Raw genomic sequence first — 15,522 nt, 5'->3', positions numbered from 1 at the left:
CTCTGCTCAGATTTATTTACTGAAGGGTCAGCCTACCTAAAATCCACCAGAATGGTCTCCCTCCGTCTGTGTATGGCTTTAAAAGCAAAGACGATATTTGTGTGGCTGGTGGCAGGTGGGTGAGGGGAGACCTGAGGGAGTGAGGATGTGATGGAACCTATTGTATTCTTTTAAGATAATCAGCAGAAATGATGTATGATGAAAAAGAAAAGAAAACCTACATTGAACTTTGACTTTAGTGAAATTGTTGGATTTGTAAAAAAATTTATGTCCATGTATTATGAATTACACTTTTCTGCATGTGGACCTTTAGGTCCATAAGTAAGCCTTCAGTAATCATGAACTTTTTGTAGCCCTGGAAGGAACTCAGTGTTGGTCTCTGGGACCAACATTGCCTGAGTTGAGTGTCAGCCCGGAACCAGACTGCAGTGATCATCATTGGTCTGCATGTTTGCTGAGGGTTTGAAGGCTTCAGTGGAATTAGGTGGACGACTTGAATTGCAAGCAGTAAAGGGAAAGAGATGGTGTGTGCAAGAATGAGAGCTTGGAGAGGAAGAGTCACAGAAGAACCAGCGCTGGTCAGAGTCATTCACTCATTCACTCAGTTCACTTATTCTTTCTCTCCATAAATCAACTTCATGGTAAAGTAATGGGCTCTGGAAACAGACTGCTTAAGCTAAAATTCCAGCTCCAACTCTTTTTAACCTTTAGGACTCCAATCTCCATTTAATTATCTGTGAAATGGGTTAAGGATATTACTTCCCTCGTGGAGTTGTTGAGGGGACGAATTGACAGGTATATAAGGTGCACGCTATGATGTCTGGCACATAATAAGTGTGTCATAATGACGAGTGGCATATTGAAGTAAATAGTTGTTAAAGGAATCCATTTAGTCTCTAATCTTAATGAGGAAAGTGTGGAAAAATAAGAAAAGAACCATAAAAATGTGTTTATAAGATACAGTGAAAACAGGGTTAGCCTACATAAGGAGAAATTACCCAGGAAATTTGTACCGAGGAGGAAACTGAGTGGAGCCAGTCACAGAGCAGGGCCCGCCAGCAGGGACTGGGGCAAAGGGCAAGCACAGGGATCCTACAGACACTGTTGAGCCCAGTTAGGACTCTGCGCTTCCAATACACAAGCTGCAGTTTCAAGCCCTGGTCTGGGAATTAAGGTCCCATGTGCTGTGGGATGAGGCCAAAAGTTTAAACAAAGGCAAAAGTGGGGGCTGGCTGCACTCACTCCGGCTTTCCACCTCCTCCTGGCAGGGGAAGAGAGAGGAAGACAGCCTGACTCACCTGACAGCTCCCAGGTGGTCTTGGAAGCCGGTTAGCGGCAGTTCTAACAGCAATACTTTTGCTGAGAGAGTCCACTCAGAACGGGTCGAAGTGGTTAAAGGCATAACTGTCTTCACTCCAAACCTGGCTCCACCCCAGCTTGGCTATGTCCTCAGACAAGTTTCCAGATGTCACTAAACCTCAGCCTCCTCATCTGTAGAATGGCAAGAAAAAGAGTGCCCATTTCATAAGTCTCTTGTGAGGGCTAAGTGATTTGTGAAGTTTCCTTGGGATAGTCACATAATAAACATACTGTCTAATTCTTCTAAAACAGGGAGGATCAGAGGGCAGGGAGAGTGATCACTTCATCCCCTCATCCTTCGGCCAATACCTGAGGCCTCACCACTCAGGTCTTTCCCGTGGGTCCTCTCTGGAATCCCTCTGATTGTCCTTTATTTGGGCTGTGCTGGGTTTTCGTTGCAGAGCGCGGGGGCTGCTCTCTAACTGTGGTGTGCGGGCTTCTCGTCATGGGGGCTTCTCTTGTTGTGGCGCGGGCTCCAGGTGCACGGGCTTCAGTCGTTGCATCTTGGAGGCTCAGCAGCTGAGGCTCATGGGCCCTAGAGCGTGCAGGCTTCGGTAGTCATGCCATACTGGCTTAGTTGCTAATCAGCATGTGGAATCTTCCCTGACTGGGGATGGAATGTAGGTTCCCTGCATTGGTAGGTGAATTTTTATCCACTGGGCCACTAGGGAAGTCCCTGATAGTCCTTCTTTAAATGGCTATTGAAACCCTCCCAAACTCCAGAGTTTTCTATCCAAGCCCCCACTCCATGGACCTCTCCCCTGTCACTCTCGATGAGAATATGGATTTCCAACCTTTTGTCCATTCTTGTGCCTGCAAACTCTGCCCATCAGGCTTCTGCTGCGTCTTCAGGGCCCTCCTCTGCCTGGCTTCTACTGGTCCCATCCATCCTTGGCTCTGAGGGAGAAAGGAAAGGAAGGCCACTGTATTTCAGGGGCCAGAGAGAGGGTGGCTTGGAGACATCTATAGATGCTTCAGTTCTGATTCTGGTTCTCTCTAGCAGCAAGGGTTAAGGCCAGTTTTATCCTAAATTAATTAACGTAGCATTATGTACGCAAACATGTGCTGTAAGCTCCAAAGTAGCATAAAAATGCTGACTTTTACCTAACTTGGGATCCCTCTACCCATAGAAGATTTACCTTAGTCATGAATTCAGGAACTTACTTCCCCTTACGCTTAATTTATAAAAATATCAAGACTGAGACTAGTTTCTGGACAACATCACTGATTAACTTTTCTCTGACTGTCTATGAAGTGTTTATCCAAGACTTTCCCCTAAATCTCAAGCTCATCCTCAGGATGCAGCCTTGTCTAGGAGCAGGTTCTCCTGGCTTTGGTGCAGTTACATGTCACTGGGTCACATTTCAACCCTGCCTTGAAGAACTGCCATGGTCAGGTGTGTGCCTTGGGGTACATGATCAGGGCCAAGATGTCAAAGGTTCCCAGAGAAATGCAGAGTCCTTCCTACAAGGCTGATGGGAGAGGGGGGTTGTGGGTGAGCCTTCCTTCCCTCTGGTTCCCATTGGAAGGCCACAAGGGACAGAGATGTCAGAGTTTATATGCCTAAGGAGGCTGACTACTTTGGGCAGATCTGACAAGACTTGAAGCACCCTTGGTTCTACAATATGGAAGGTGCAGTGAAGGAGGCCTGTACACTGTCTTATTTTAGCGTGGGCTAAAAGTCCCATGTGGGATGATGCATATGGGAGCTGCTGCCTGGCTGCTTTTCCTTGAGCTATAATAAATGTATTTATAAGTCACCATGGTGGCTGAGCTCTGCAGGCTGAAACTCAGACAGAGTATCTTTGTTGTTGTCTTGAGAACTCCTTCTTCAGGAAACCCCAGTCTTGGCTTTTAAGGCCTTCCCCTGATTGGACGAGGCCCACCCACATTATGGAGAGCAATCTGCTTTACCCATAGTCTACTGATTTCAGTGCTAATCATATTCAAAAAGTACCTTCACAGCAACATCAGGACTGGGTGAGCCTGTGGATGAACTGCCCTTCACTTGACCAAATAACTGGGTGCCATGGTCTAGTCAAGTTGACACGTAAAGAGATCATTACGGCCACTTTCCGAGTTTTCTTCGCCTCCTCTGGCTGCCCCAGGCTGTGATGCTTCTATCAGTGATGGTGCTTTCAAATGCAAAGTCACAAAAACAATCTATTCAAACAGGATTCAAATCTAAGGGGAACTTACTGGCTCTTGTAACTGAAGAATCCACAGCAGACTAGCTTGAGGTCTGACTCACTTCAGGTTCGTACCTCATCTCTCCCTGGTTCTCTTGGCTCCACCTTCCCTGTGTTGACTTTATCTTCAGGCAGGCTTCACACAAGTTTCAAGGATTGTTGACGTGCTTTCTTATTCACACCAAAGATGAAAGAGAGCAGGCGCATCCCTCCCAGAACAGAGCAGAAAGAGCACCAAGCTTGTCTCTGCTTGGCTTGGTCCTGACATCATGTGGCCAAGGGAATAGCCTGCTCTGATTGGCTTAGGTCTGCCCACACCCTGACCGATCCCAGAGCAAGGGGATGAGATTTCCCTGACTGGCATCTAGTTAGGGGTCTTCCCTGGAGCCAGGGGTAGGATCAATCCCAGCCAAAAAAGCAGCTGCTACACAGTGGCCAAGGGGTGGTCTGGATGTGGACGATGACCTTAGGTCTCTGCATCAGTCTCTGAAGCTTGCAGCTGCCATGCCCAAGTCTAGGGCACATGGAGTGCTGCAGCCTACAGGACTTGTGCCCACTGGGGCTGAGTGGTCTCAGCCTGTGGGGTCATAGGCAGCAGAGAGGACAGCTGCCCGGAAAGAGAGGTGTGTTCCCTTGGATATCAGGGCAGAGTGAGTCCAATGTGGAGGGGTCGGTGGTGACCAACAGGCTGGCAGCTGTGTGCTCACTTTCAACTTCCTTGTTTCTGAACTGTTTGCCTCCCTGCCGCTAAGGGAGTGTCAGGACTGAGCTCCTAGCAGCCAACTGTACGAGCAGGGCTGTGACGCCGCCAAGAGGAGTGAGTCACGCTGTTCTGATTGGGATGGTTTTGTCGGGACAAAGCATGCAGGAGGAAGGTGACTGGAAAGCTTGTGGGGGCAGACCCTGGGGAGGGGATTGTTTCTGAGAGTCCCATCTGGAATTTTTTAATTTTTTTTTAAGTTTTGGCAAAAGAGGAAAAATAATAAACATTCTGCAGGAATATATATCAGTTCAGTTCAGTTCAGTCGCTCAGTCATGTCCGACTCCTTGCGACCCCATGAATCACAGCATGCCAGGCCTCCCTGTCCATCACCAACTCCCGGAGCTCACTCAAACTCATGTCCACAGAGTCGGTGATGCCATCCAGCCATCTCATTCTCTGTCGTCCCCTTCTCCTCCCGCCCCCAATCTTATATATATATATGATGTATGTATGCTAATTCACTTCAGTCGTGTCCAACTCTTTGCAACCCTATGGACTGTAGACCACTAGGCTTCTCTGTCCATGAGGATTCTCCAGGCAAGAATACTGGAGTGGGTTGCCATGCCCTCCTCCAGGGGATCTTCCTGACCCAGGAGTTGAACCCGTGTCTCTTATGTCTCCCTGCACTGGCAGATGGGTTCTTTACCACTAGCGCCACCTGGGAAGCCCATATATATATATTACATGTGCATGCGTGCGTGCTAAGTTGCTTCAGTCGTGTCCAGCTCTGTGTGACACAGAGGACTGCAGCCTTCCAGGCTCCTTTGTCCATGGGATTCTCCAGGCAAAAATACCGGAGTAGGTTGCCATGCCCTCCTCCACGGGATCTTCCCGACCCAGGACTGAACCATGTATATATTGTATATGTATATAAAACTGATTTGCTTTGCTGTATACCTGACAGTAACACAACATTGTAAATCAACTATATGCCAATACAATTTTTTTAAAAGATTCTACTTTGGGCAAAAACAGAAATCATAAAGAAAGATTCTGATTTTGATGAAAAAAAGAAAGAAAGAAAAAGAGGGGGGGAAGGTAAGTGAAGTATCAGGACTTACATCTTAACAAGCTGTAAACGTCTCTTCTGCCCCTTCCTCTGTATGTGCTGCTGCTGCAGTGACTTGTACTGGCCTGTCACCCAGGATGTCACAGGTGGGGGATGCTTCACTTTGCTGAAAAGCTCAGGTTCTTTGCACAGAGTTGTTTCCATTCTGGGGTGGGGGAGTGCACTCTGGTCAGCTCAGCTCGACCATGGACCCTCAGCCTTCCTATCAACCACTGAACAGTGAGGATCTTCCACTGTCTGAGCCAACACGCATCAACATTGTGTTGAAGAGACCATCACGCTGGACCTGGGATTATAGGAGGAAAATCAGCAGAGTTTTTCTATTGCCTGAATACAGTTAGAGAGAGAGGCATTGGGGCCAAACACCACTGAATTTAAACAAGGATGCTGTCATGTAAACAGGCACATCGTTCTAAACTGAGCAAGAAAAAAAAATTATTCTGCTGAATACCAATACAATACCTTATGACTGACAAAGGCTTTGGCTTCTCTCATGTCACTGGCTTCTCATAATGGCCCAGAAAACAAAAACATTGGAAACCCTCAGAACAGAAAACTGAGGCAGAGAAGTCCAGAGAATTGCTTCAAGTTACAGTAAGTCCCCTGCATGGTTTAGTTGCTCAATCATGTCCGACTCCACAATCTCATGGGATTCTCCAGGCAAGAGTACTAGCGTGGGTTGCCAGAACTCCAGGGGATCTTTCTGACCCAGGGATCGAACTCAAGTCTCCTGCACTGCAGGTGGATTCTTTACAGACTGAGCCACCAGGACCTTCAAGTTGCAAAATTCCAAAGATGCCGGTGAGTGCCAGCCTCTGTATGCCAGCTGCTGTACTATATTATTATACTTTTCAAGGGACTATACTGTCAGATTAAAAATGTTTTCTTTACTTTTTGTGTTGGTTTTTTTATATATTATTTGTGTGAAAAGTATTATAAACCTATTACAGTACAGTACTATACTAATTGTGTTAGTTGGGTACCTAGGCTAACTTTGTTGACTTACAAACAAATTGGATTTATGAACACACTCTCGGAATGGAATTCATTCATATGTAGGGTACTTACTGTATATAGTTACTAAGAGAAGCCTCTCCTTAAATTTAGATCTGCTAACTCTAAATCCCCACCACTGTTTTCCCAATATTTAAGAGTAACACTTTGGCGGTTGGGGGGCGGCTATTAATATAGCAAATGTTAGGTAAGGTGTGTACTGCAGAATGGATTACACAAGTCTCACTAGCTCCCTTTCACCCACTGGTTTCTTCTCGTGCTTCATGGCTTAGCTTGCGAATGCCGGAGTCACACGTTCCTGTTGTCTTTATTCTCCTGGTTTAATCAGGAAAACGAGCCAGAAGAACTGCAGTGATTAGCCTGGGATCATTAGGAGAGGAAAGAATTTATATTCACAGTGACTGTATTTCTAGTCCATTGATTAGGCAATTTTGCTTTTATAAGTCAATTGGGGTGATTGCTATGCTAAATAAAATATAGAATTGCTATCACAAGGAAAACATAAATTATTAGCTTTAAAATACAGACTGTCTATGCCTGCAGTTAGGTTTCCTATGGAATATTTCCTCTTTTCTCATCCTGATTTCTGTCTTGGTTTTCTCAAGAGGTACCCTTAGAGGTTCCTTAGTTCTGTTGTGGATGTGGCAGTGTAATCCAACAACATGGAGTATCCTGATGTGCGTGTATGTCTGCATGTGTGCTCAGCCACTTTAGTCGTGTCCAACTCTTTGTGATCCTATGGACTGTAGCCCACCAGCCTTATCTGTCCATGGGATTCTCCAGGCAACAGAACTGGAGTGGATTGCCATGCCTTCCTCCAGGGGATCTTCCTTACCCAGGGATCGTACCCATGCTTCCTGTGTCTTCTGCATTGCAAGCGGATTCTTTACGGCTGAGTCACTGGGGAAGCGCTAGTTATCCTGATATGTGACATTATTACTTAAGGTCCCTTGACAGCTCCCTGGTGGATGCATGGTGGGGTTCAAAGTCAACACAAGGGACTTTAATACAATACCACTGCCACACATACCTTCACTCTGCAGCTCCAATCCAGAGGCATGATGATTTTTTTTTTAAATATACACAATCACCTTTGGAGGTTCTAGTAACAACTACACCAACAACCTCATCTCTTATAAATGAGTTACATTTTTTTCTTAGGGTATACAGAGGTCATTTCATAAATTGCACATTTCACACTGATTAATCTCGGTGGATTGCCTCTTGCTACAGCAAATATGATAATGTCCAACAATTGTAATGAATAATCATGGAACTTGATGCCATAAGAGGATGCTTTAAAAGCTAAATAATCATTTTTAAGAGGACACTAGAAGATTGAAGAGGGCAGAATGGAGATGGAAGAAAGAGGAGAAAACAGAAAAACAGCAATGAAGGAAGTGCTCAGGGGACTAAAACGTTGAAAAGCCAGTGTTTAGGCTTTCAGAACAAAGAGGGAGGCATTTGGCTTCAATAAGATGGGATCTGATGGATTCTAGAGACCAGAAGTTTTATGAATTAATTTATTCAACAAACATTCATTGTATGCATCCTATATGTTCAGGCAGTGAGGATTTTAGATCGTTATCATGTTTTTAAAATCTGGCAGCCTTGTAGCCTACAGAAAAAGGACTGAAGCACAGCAGACATTTAATGAATAAAAAGAGAAAGGAAGAAAAAGGAGAAATGGGGACTTTCCTGGTAGTCCAGTGGTTTAAAACTCTGAGCTTCCAGTGCATGTGGTGTGGGTTGTATTCCTGATCAGGGAACTAAGATCCCACATGCCACCTGGTATGGCCAAGCGGTCAAATGATATGGCCAAAAACTTTTTAAAAAATTTTTAATAAATAGAAAAAAAAGCAGAAATGGAAGAAAGTAGCAACAGCACTCAATGCAAGCAAAACCCCCATTGCAAGCCCTGATTTTTCCCAGAAAACACAGGCATAACATTTTGTAAATGTTTTCCCAGTTTTCCTCAGCAAAGTCAGGCAGTCCTCAGTTCAGTCGCTCAGTCGTGTCCGACACTTTGCGACCCCGTGAATCACAGCACGCCAGGCCTCCCTGTCCATCACCAACTCTCGGAGTTCACCCAAACTCTTGTCCATCGAGTCGGTGATGCCATCCAGTCATCTCATCCTCTCTTGTCCCCTTCTCCTCCTGCCCCCAATCCCTCGCAGCATCAAGGTCTTTTCCAGTGAGTCAACTCGTCGCATGAGGTGGCCAAAGTATTGGAGTTTCAGCTTCAGCATCAGTCCTTCCAGTGAACACCCAGGATTGATCTCCTTTAGGATGGACTGGTTGGATCTCCTTGCAATACAAGGGACTCTCAAGAGTCTTCTCCAACACCACAGTTCAAAAACATCAATTCTTCAGTGCTCAGCTTTCTTCACAGTCCAACTCTCACATCCATACATGACCATGGGAAAAACCATAGCCTTGACTAGATGGACCTTTGTTGGCAAAGTAATATCTCTGCTTTTTAATATGTTATTTAAGTTGGTCATAACCTTCCTTCGCAGGAATAAACGTCTTTTAATGTCATGGCTGCAATCACCATCTGCAGTGATTTTGGAGCCCCCCAAAATAAAGTCTGACACTGTTTCCACTGTTTCCCCATCTATTTCCCATGAAGTGATGGGACCAGATGCCATGATCTTAGTTTTCTGAATGTTGAGCTTTAAGCCAACCTTTTCACTCTCCTCTTTCACTTTCATTAAGAGGCTTTTTAGTTCCTCTTCACTTTCTGCTATAAGGGTGGTGTCATCTACATATCTGAGGTTATTGATATTTCTCCCAGCAATCTTGATTCCAGCTTGTGCTTCTTCCAGCCCAGCGTTTCTCATGATGTACTCCACTTATAAGTTAAATAAGCAGGGTGACAATATACAGCCTTGACGTACTCCTTTTCCTATTTGGAACCAGTCTGTTGTTCCACGTCCAGTTCTAACTGTTGCTTCCTGACCTGCATACAGGTTTCTCAAGAGGCAGGTCAGGTGGTCTGGTATTCCCATCTCTCAGAATTTTCCATAGTTTATAGTGATCCACACAGTCAAAAGCTTTGGCGTAGTCAACAAAGCAGAAATAGATGTTTTTCTGGAATTCTCTTGCTTTTTCCATGATCCAGCGGATGTTGGCAATTTGATCTCTGGTTCCTCTGCCTTTTCTAAAACCTAGGCAGTCCTAGGCACAAGCTTAAGACACAATTTTTGTAAGTCCTTCCCTCCAGCAGATACTGATTATGAGGAACAAAACTCAGATTCTGTTCTCAAAGAACTTAGAGTCTACTTGAAAATTTTGAACTAACATACATTAAATTATGGATCCCACTAAAATGATGTTCAAGCAGGTCAAGGGAGGCCTGATGCATACTTTGGCTGCAAGGTTCAAAGAAAGGAGCAAGTCAAGCTGGTGACGGAAGGGAAAGGAAGATTTCATGGAAAGGATGGGTTCCAGGAGGTACCCTGGAGGTGGGGGGACCACTACATCAGACGGAGCAAAAATAAGCATCGCATATTTGGGGACCAAGCAGAATCTGTGACTCCTAACTGAAAGATAATTACTGGGGAGAACGGGACATGAAGTCTGACTATAGCGTCAGGGGGAATTTCCAAAGACCCTGAAATTCTTGTATGAGAAGACATCAGGGGTCCAAGGGTGTCCCTACATCATTACAGCAGTGCCGTGGGAAGTCACCGGGGCAGAGGTTTTCATGAAGGATGGAACTGCGACTCGGGCGTGTGGAGTTCAGGCCACTGACAGGCCACTAGATTCTGAGGAACCGGACCAGTGTGGCAGCACAGAGGAGCCAGTAGATGAGCCATTTCAACAAAGGAGTAGATCAGACTTGGAGACCAGTCTGATTCAGGGCATGGATGGGAAGAGGGCGTGGAAGATGCAAATATCGTCCATTTATGTGAAGGGCAGCAAGATTCACCTTGGGAGAAATGCCCAGATAAGTGAGTAAAAGTGAATGGACCTTAAGCTGGGGGCACACTTCAGAACAAAAAGAACATGCCCTCCCTCCCCAGCCCCCAGGGTTAGCCAAGGATGGTAATAGATGATGCAAAGCACATCCAGCAGGAAATGGGCCAGGCTGCCTGGCAAGGTGCCAGGTGTGGTGGAACAGAATTGAACCAGGACGTTCTGGGCACTCAGGAGGTGTTCTCCATCCTCTTCCCTGAAAGTAGTTGGTTGTATGTATGCCGCATGAGCGTCACGTGTTCATTCCTGCCTCCACTGACTTGCTTATTCCGTGTGTGCACTGTATGTGTACAGGACTCTGCACTGGGTGCCACGGCAGAAAGGGGTAAGATAGGGTTGGGGGTCTTCAGGAAGCTCTCAGTCTATGGGGAAGACACGGATAAACATGTGTGTGTGCTAAGTTGCTTCAGTCCTGTCCGACTCTTTGTGATCCCGTGGACTGTAGCCCACCAGGCCCCTCTGTCCATGGGATTTTCTAGGCAAGGATACTGGAGTGGATTGCCATGCCCTCCTCTAGGGGATCTTCCCAACTCAGGGACTGAACCTCCATCTCTTATGTCCCCTGCATTGGCAGGTGTGTTCTTTACCACTAACGTCACCTGGGAAGCCCACAGATAAACACAGAATGGAGCAGTAAGCCAAGGAAAGCATTTGAAATAGCCATTACAGGGAACTCATGGATGCTGTGTTGAATTAGGATTAAAGAGGGTAAAATTTCAGAGTTCCTTCGAAGATTTCAGGATTTCTTTCTTTTTTTTTTTTTGCAGGAGCAGAAAGTGGCATGAGTCAGCGTTAGAAGTTTGTGTCTCAGGAATTCACTGATAGTCCAGTGGTTAGGGCTCTGAGTTTTCACTCGCAAAGATGTGGGTATGCTGTCAGTCCCTTGGTGTGTCCAGAAATTGTTTTTAAAAGAAAGAAACAAAAAAATTTGTCTCTCAAAGTTCAACATCTAAGAGGTAAGGGCTGTAGTCCTTCCAGAGACCTAGAGAAGTTAAGCAGTAGCTCCCCGGAGGCTAAGATGCAGAGAACATGCTTTTTTTACGTCAGAGGACCAAACTGAGCCAAAGAACACAGGCTCTTTTTTTTTTTAATCTTTACCAATTATGATACTTTTAAATGTTATTTTCTGGGTGCATGCAAAGTCATGAAGTGCAGATTTTCTTTTCATCAGTGTATGGCATTGGTAAGAAGTAAGCTCAGATCTTACCTCCAAAATCACAGCTCTGGGCCACCAGCGTTCTTCTGTGCCCTGTGCATGGAGGAGAGGTGGGCTGTGGTGGACACTTGGGCTCGAATCTGCCATTCAGATGTTCCTGATTTAGGTCCAGCAGGGCCGCCGGACACTCTCGGCAGGGAGAGGAGTTGGGAGCCAGGAGCCCTGGCTTTTGGGGCCGGTTCTCCGTCTGTAACGCTGTGACCTTTCATCCCTGAACATCTCAGACATTCCCACCCCCCACCCCTGCTCCGGGAGAGCCCTGATGCATTTGCACTAGGCTTAGGGTGTGTGCGTGTCTGTGTGCGTGTGTGTGTGTGTGTGTGTTAGTCACTCAGTCGTGTTGGGCTCTTTGCAACCCCATGGACTGTAGTCCACCAGGCTCCTCTGTTCATGGGATTCTCCAGGCAAGAGTACTGGAGTGGGTCGCCATTCCCTTCTCAAGGGGATCTTTCTGATCCAGGGATTGAACCTGGGTCTACAGCTATGCAAAAAGGAAGTTTAGCTAAGTCAGTAACCGCCTAGGTTTGGACATCCAATAGTCTGGGTTCAAATTCAGCCTGCACAGTGTAGTTAGCTATGAAGTCTGGACAAGTTATTTTCTGGTCGCACAGAGTCGGACACGACTGAAGTGACTTATTTTCTAGGGCTCTGTTTTCTTATGCAGACTGGGCATAAGGAAAGCACTGGTCTCATAGGACGTTTGTGGATACTGAATGAAATGATCTACTTAAAATGCTTCCTGCTGTAGCCCTACGTGCTCAACGTGTGATCCTCAGTATCTGAATATGCCTGTACCCGGGTTCCAGGCCAACACTAGGGGTAAACAGGGCTGCCTGTATCCTTCTTTGCTTCTCTCTCCTAGCAACCCAACTCAAATATCAGCTGCTGAAACTCTAAACCTCATTAACAGGCAGCTTCATCTCTGAGATACTTTCACGGTGTGGTATGGACCCCACTTTGACCCCCTGCTGTTTTGTTTTCCTGCTAATTTTCTGGTTAATCGAAGAACTTGAACAACAGTGTCACCCCTGCCCCACCCCCCACCCCCCAACCACCACCCACACCGGAAGATGGACAGCAGGCAACTGGGGAACTGGGGTCATGGCAGCCCAGAGGTAAACCCTGCCTAAGAAGCCCTGTAGGAGAGCCCACAAAAGAAAGAGACTCTTCGCCAAAGGAGATTTTATTCTGCAGTTTCCAAAAGGTAAGGGAACCCTTCCAACAATTTTTTTTTTTCGCTTACAGACTCAGAATTTAAACACAGGACACTGAATGGGCAGAACCTTGGCCCACCCCTGAGTGCCCGGGGCACGTTGCCCACACCAAGAGTTCGAGTTTCTGCCCAGTAGGCTTGTAACCTGAACTTTCTATTTCTAAAATCCCAGTTCTTAGTAGCCAGCACACATTTCGAGCCACAAAATTCTGAGAATTATTGCACTTGTCAGCTGCTAAGTCACATGCCCTTCAGCCTGGTCCCTTTCACTGGTATAATCGTAGTTCTGTTAGAGACTATGAATTTCACTGTCACATAAAAATTGGCATCTCTTTTAATACCACCCAGGGCTTGCCATAATCAGCCAGAAATATACCGTTGGGCTTGTCATAATTCATCAATTTTCAGGATCCCTCAGGAACTCCAAATACAATGACTGATAGCAAATTAATGGATCCTTCCATTTAACTTCATTAAAGGACTGACCCCATGATGAAAATTTAGTTTAATTAGGGTAATATCTCATATTTAAAGTGCCTCAAAGCCAGGAAGCCCACAGATCTTCTCTCTTAATTTTTAGAACAACACTATGTGTCACTTAGAGCCAAGCTTAGTGAACAGGTATGTTTGTTCCCATTTCATAGATGAGAAGAATTTGCCTCATGTTGACATTAAAATAACAATTACAGAGTTAGGAGCCAGGGATGTGAGCCAGACTCAGGATTCATATCTAAGACTGACTTCATTGGCTTCATGTATGTCTGTGAACTATTCAGCAGAACAAAAATACACACAGAATCTTTTTTTTTTAAGTCTGTGTTTAATGAGTAGGGGATCCTGTGTACATGGCCAGGCTGTAAATAGATGGCAGTAGTGGAATGCAGGCATGGACAAATATAGAATGAAACTTGTGCTCAGCATTGCTGCCCCCATCCCTCGCCCCCAGTCCCCAGGCTGGTATGTTAACTGGTCTGTTTGGAAGCTTTTTTTCTTCCCTTTTTTTTTTTAAGGTTCAGTTGCATGATAGTACAAAGAGCCTTGTGTTAAGATCTCAACACTGCTATTTATACCCTGTGACCCATTAAGCACTGATTCCTTGGTTGGGGTTCTCCCAACATCTTAAGAAAAAAAAAAAGAGGAAAAAAATAGCCTGACTGGAAAAAAAAAAAAAAATAGGAGTTCTCATTTAACAATTCTCGAGTCAAGAATTTGGAAACATGATCCCAGCCAAAGCTTTCAGAGGCCTGGTATCAAATGTTGTTATTTTTGGTGGCTGGAAAATCAGGCTGCTTGAGGAAAGGACAAAATGCCCAGTGGCTGCAGCAGGAAGCAGAGCGGGGGGCGGGGTGGGGGGGGACGGTGAGGCTGACCTCACAGGAGGAATCTACAGGCAACTTGGCCAGAAGAGAACCTCCCCGTCCTTCGGTTCCCCTCCCAATCAGAGGGAGGCGCAACGTCCACGTTTCCCTTTCCGGGTTTCCCAACGACAGCGCGGCACTCTTCCTCCCCATACCTTGGGAACCAAACCTCAGTGATGGCTAAACCCCACCTCAGCCCCGCCAGGAGATTTATTTTTCCTTAAATGCAGTATTTCCCCTGAAAGTGAAGGGCCTCTCCCTTTTGGGAAAGCTACCCGCTGGAGATATTTATATGCTCTGTCTGCAGTGGGTGAAAGGGAATCCTGGCTTAAGATAGAGCTGGTAATGCCCTCCAGCCCAGTAGGGCTGGGCCAGCGTCAGAGCCGAGGCACCACCCGTGTTTGGGAATACAACTCAGTCTGTCTGTTGCCCGGGTCTCTCTTCCAGCTCAGTCTGTCCCAGCACATGGACGCACACAAGCATGAGAACACGTGCAAGCACACATTCAGTCATACATGCACACACGCACACACGTGCGCACATGTCACCACACATATACACATGCCAGCATGCATGCACACACAGACAAACATCGCACACACAGACAAATATGTACAACCAGCCGAGGCGCCTGCTGGTTATCGCTGTGTCATGGACATTTAGTTCAATTCAGAAATTATTCTGAGAGAGTGTTAGGGAGCCATGTGTCATACTCCTCTGTGAAAACAGCTGAGAAAGACATCAGACAAACTTTCCTGAGCTTACACTAGAGTGAGGTGGAAAGGAGATCAAACCAGTCAATCCTAAAGGAAATAAGTCTTGAATATTCATTGGAAGGACTGACGCTGAAGCTGAAACTCCAATACTTTGGCCACCTGATGCGAAGAACTGGCTCATTGGAAAAGACCCTGATGCTGGGAAAGATTGGAGGTGGGAGGAGAAGGGGATAACAGAGGATGAGACGGTTGGATGGCATCACCGACTCAATGGGCATGAGTTTGAGCAAGCTCCAGAAGTTGGTGATGAACAAGGAAGCCTGGCGTGCTGCAGTCCATGGGGTCGCAGAGTCGGACACGACTGAGCGACTGAACTGAACTGAGGTGGAAAGTCTAAGTCCTATTCTTGTCATTAATCGCATGCCCTCAAAGCTACCTTCCATGAAAAGGTCTTTAAAATACTTAGACTTGATTCTTTTTTATAAGAAAATCAATGTTTAACTGCCTGTGTGTGTGTGCTAAGTCACTTCAGTCGTGTCCAACTCTTTGTGACCCCATGGACTGTATCCTGGCAGGCCCTTCTGTCCATAGGATTTTCCAGGCAAGAATACTAGAGTGCGTTGCCGTGCCCTCCTCCAGGGAAT

The sequence above is a fragment of the Moschus berezovskii genome, chromosome 12, assembly GCF_049115385.1.
Source record: "Moschus berezovskii isolate FMDL1 chromosome 12, NW_MosBer_1.0, whole genome shotgun sequence".
Classification (NCBI taxonomy): Eukaryota; Metazoa; Chordata; class Mammalia; order Artiodactyla; family Moschidae; genus Moschus; species Moschus berezovskii.
This window is presented reverse-complemented; position numbering follows the sequence as displayed.